Source organism: Bos indicus, chromosome 19 (genome assembly GCF_029378745.1).
Source record: "Bos indicus isolate NIAB-ARS_2022 breed Sahiwal x Tharparkar chromosome 19, NIAB-ARS_B.indTharparkar_mat_pri_1.0, whole genome shotgun sequence".
NCBI classification, from domain to species: Eukaryota; Metazoa; Chordata; class Mammalia; order Artiodactyla; family Bovidae; genus Bos; species Bos indicus.
This window is the reverse complement of record NC_091778.1, coordinates 776948-781690: the sequence shown is the minus strand read 5'-3', so window position 1 is coordinate 781690 and position 4743 is coordinate 776948. Positions and strand designations below refer to the sequence as shown.

Sequence of the window (4743 nt, the reverse complement as noted above, 5' to 3'; positions counted from 1 at the left end):
TTGCATTTGCTACTGAAGCTGCAGCTGATAGAAGCTGTGATTTTCAAGTCATCTGGGATATGGCAGAGCTGACCTCATGACCTGTCATGAAATTGTCATCCACCTCAACCATCTGTGGTCCATGTTGTTCATCTTGGTCAATAAATATTCATCTGGGCATGAGGTTAGTAGTTATTTTCTTCTTCTGATTAATTTCACTCAAGAACAAATGTGGAATGAAAGTTAAAATTACTCTGCTAAGGGGAGGGATACACACAAACCCACACAGGGAAGGACAGTAGTATGGTAGTAGGTTATATACACATTTGGACTAAGCTGCTAACTATACAAAGAAAGAGGCAATTAAATAACCATTTTTAAATAAAGCAAAAACTTTAAAAAAGAGATCAGGAACCATGTTATGATGAAGATCACACTACTGTTTGATTCCATCTCTCTGTGTGTGATCACATTTTAATTAGTTTTGAGACTGAAGTTTCTGCTTTTAGATGATTCATTTCACAATCAAAATCTATAAACCAGTCCCCAAGTGCACCCAATGCTGTTTAAGGAGAACAAAATTAAGGGGCAGCAATATGTATATAATCAGAAGCTGCCTTAAACTTTTACAAAGAGCTAATTCAAGTTTTCACGCTTTTAATTTCATTTAAAACATGAAAACTTTCTTCTTTTTATTTTTGTGCCTCAACTGATTTATTAGGGATTTTGACAAAAAAGAAAATACTTGACCAAATAGGTTAGTACTGGGAAGAATGCAATAAAAACTTGGCTCTGTCATTCAGTATAGTGTCTGTTACTATATGGCATTCATTTGATAGTGTGGCTTATGATGAGAATGGTTATTAGGTTTACTACAAAATCATTCTTAACAGTAAGCTGTGCTATACTTAGTCACTCAGTTGTGTCTGACTCTTTGTGACCCCATAGACTGTAGCCCACCAGACTCCTCTGTCCATCAAACTCTCCAGGCAAGAATCCTGGAGTAGGTTGCCTTGTTCTCCTCCTCTTAACAATATAATATATGCTCAATTTTTGGTTATTTGAAATGGGCTACTTTTGCTGCTTGGAGAACACAAAAGCAACTTCCAGGTGGTGATGCATGAATTAATGAGTTGAAGAACATACAGAGTGATCTTGAGGAGAAGGAAAAAAATGTATTTGAGTTAAAGTTAAGTGTCTGTTCAGAAGATATGGGAGAGGCTTCAGCAAGGACACTTCTATATTCTTTTTTTTTAATTTTATTTTATTTTTAATTTTACAATATTGTATTGGTTTTGCCATATATCGAAATGAATCCACCACAGGTATACATGTGTTCCCCATCCCGAACCCTCCTCCCTCCTCCCTCCCCGTACCACCCCTCTGGGTCGTCCCAGTGCACCAGCCCCAAGCATCCAGTATTGTGCATCGAACCTGGACTGGCGACTCGTTTCGTATATGATATTATACATGTTTCAATGCCATTCTTCCAAATCATCCCACCCTCTCCCTCTCCCACAGAGTTCAAAAGACTGTTCTATACATCAGTGTCTCTTTTGCTGTCTTGCACACAGGGTTATTGTTACCATCATTCTAAATTCCATATATATGCATTAGTATACTGTATTGGTGTTTTTCTTTCTGGCTTACTTCACTCTGTATAATAGGCTCCAGTTTCATCCACCTCATTAGAACTGATTCAAATGTATTATTTTATTTTGTATGTGGATTAGAAGAGAAAGAATGTAACATAGATACTGGATTTGCAAAATAATAATAATAATAATCTAAAGTGAAATATGTGGGCCTTGACCAGTAGTTTTTAATTCCTCAACCCAAATGTGATACAACTGCTTAATAATTTCGAACATTCATTCATTTTTTTGAACTAATTTAACTATTGCATCATTTTTCAGTATTTACTATGCTCTAGCTGCTAAGTCGCTTCAGTCGTGTCCGACTCTGTGCGACCCTGTAGACGGCAGCCCACCAGGCTCCCCCGCCCCTGGGATTCTCCAGGCAAGAACACTGGAGTGGGTTGCCATTTCCTTCTGCAATGCATGAAAGTGAAAAGTCAAAGTGAAGTCGTTCAGTCATGTCCGACTCCTAGCGACCCCATGGACTGCAGCCCACCAGGCTCCTCCGTCCATGGGATTTTCCAGGCAAGAGTACTGGAGTGGGGTGCCATTGCCTTCTCCAATTACCCTATGGGTTATTTTTTCTATATGCTAACCACTAAACCTCATTCTTATTACTACTATTTCCTGTAAAATTTGGACAATGAAATATTGGCACCTAATGTAAGTTTAAACATACTATACCTGTGACAAATGGCCAGAAAAAACTATACTCTGCTGACTGAGTTCATCCTTTGGGATTAGCGGACACACAGGAGCAGCAGGTTGTCCTCTTTTTCTTTTTTTGTGTGATTTACACAATGACAGTTTTGGGAAATGTTGGGATGATCCTCTTAATCAGAGCTGATTCCCGACTTCACACACCCATGCACTTCTCCCTGGCTAACCTGTCCTTTGTAGATGTTTGTTATTAATCCACCATCACCCAAAAGATGCTGGTAGATTTATTATCAGAGAAGAAGTCCATCTCCTAATCCGTCTGCTTTCTGCAGATGTACTTCTTTATAGCCTTGGCCACAACTGAATGCATCCTTTTTGGGTTAATAGCCCGTGACCACTATGGGGCCATATGCAACCCTCTCTTTTACTCCTTGATCATGTCCAGGATGGTCTGCCTGAAAATGGCAGCAGGGGCTTTTAGAGCAGGACTGTTGAACTCTGTAATTCACACAGGTTATGTGAGCAGCTTGTCATTCTGCAGTTCCAATGTCATCCATCACTTCTGTGACAGTCCCCCACTTTTCAAACTCTCTTGTTCTGACATATGCCTATATGAAAGTATCATGTCCATTTTTGCTGGTGTGAATATGGTCGGAACTCTGCTTATGATCCTCACCTTCTACATTCTCTTCTCCATCTACCGTATGCATACAGGGGAGGGAAGGCACAAAGCATTCTCCACGTGTGCATCTCACCTGACAGCCATCATCCTGTTCTATTCCACCTCCATCTATACTTATCTGAGACCTTCCTCCAGCTACTCCTTGACTCAGGACAAAGTAGCTTCTGTGTTCTACACAGTGGTGATCCCCATGTTGAATCCTCTGTTCTACAGTCTCCAGAACAGGGAAGTAAAGAAGGGTTTATGGAATGTAATTACTAGGAAGAGTCCTTTCACCTCTGGAATTATTTGGTGAATTTTCTGCATTAAATAGAGTACTTTAAATAAAATAGAGCAATTTAATTTCAAATTAAATTGAAATTTGGAAAGCTGAATTCAAGTTAGTTTTTCATTAGAATATGTAAGAAACGAGTTGCCAGTCCAGGTTCAATGCACAATACTGGATGCTTGGGGCTAGTGCACTGGGACGACCCAGAGGGATGGTATGGGGAGGGGGGAGGGAGGAGGGTTCAGGATGGGGAACACATGTATACCTGTGGCGGATTCATTTTGATATTTGGCAAAACTAATACAATTATGTAAAGTTTAAAAATAAAATAAAATTAGAAAAAAAAATAAAAAATAAAAAAATATATATTAAAAAAAAGAAAAAAAAGAATATTTTCTAATTAATCAAGTCCATTCATTTTCACATACACGTATCCAATTAGATATAAGTGAAATTACCAAAGTTTTATATAAAACTATGGAAGTGTCATCGAATCATTCTATTTTTCTTTTAGGTTCTCAGAAATAGGGATAATTTGTAAAGAAATTTGGGTTATGAAAATAAGCAATTCAGTATTTAGAGTCGAAAGTGACAATATCACATGAAACTGACCATGCCGTGTATTTGCAATTGTCAATTTATTTTTTCATGATGCATGTTTTTTTCACAATTTATAGTCTGTGAGAGCGTGTTATATACAACATATATCAAACTTTTTAAACATTAAAATAGATTCCAGTTTTATTTATGGAATTATTTCCTGCAGAGTTGCTTAAGTATAAATTCAGGAATATCCTTTCAATTGCAGAAGTAAACATACCAACTATCATTTCCTTTATCCCTGGAAAAACACACATATCTGTTAAGGAAAAAAAATATAAATTGGTGTAAAAGAGTGCTATCTATAAAAGCAGCTCTCTGATTTGAATGCACACATTTATGATAGTTTTTCTTCTATTCTTTATTTTCTTCTCAAAAGCTTCCTATCCTTCTCTCACTTACTCTCTTCCAAATATTAGTACATAAACACAAAGACACATGTACACATACTCAGATAATCATGTTTCAAAGGACAATAAACAGTATAATGCCAAGAAAGTAAAATGCAAATGGCTAAGTACAGAAGAATAAAAATGCCATCATAAAGTAGCTGAATTTATGTGAAAATATGTAAGCTGTGTAGGTTAATGTGCACATAATTTTATTGCAAATAAGTAGTAGTAGTTGCAATGTTAGTTGCTTAGTTTTGTCCAATTCTTTGCCATCCCACACACTGTAGCCCACCAGGCTCCTCTATTCTTCAGGTGAGAATACTGGAGTTGGTTGCAAATATATAACATTGTAATTGGATAGCTCTATTGCCAATCTTTAGCCTTATAGAAATAATTTTAAAACAAATAAGATTATTGAAATTATATGGGATATAGGCCAAATGGAAAGTATGACACCAGAAAACAGAAATGTGGTCATTTTTTGCTAAACGGAGATATAATTTACTGCCTTGGATGGGAAATTGA

The 4743-nt window shown here is 37.0% G+C and overlaps 1 pseudogene; it reads left to right on the top strand.

Annotated features, from left to right (window-relative positions):
• The first annotated feature begins 2309 nt into the window (after positions 1-2309).
• Positions 2310-3253, top strand: LOC139177688 (olfactory receptor 5F1-like; annotated as a pseudogene).
• The last annotated feature ends 1490 nt before the right edge of the window (positions 3254-4743 follow it).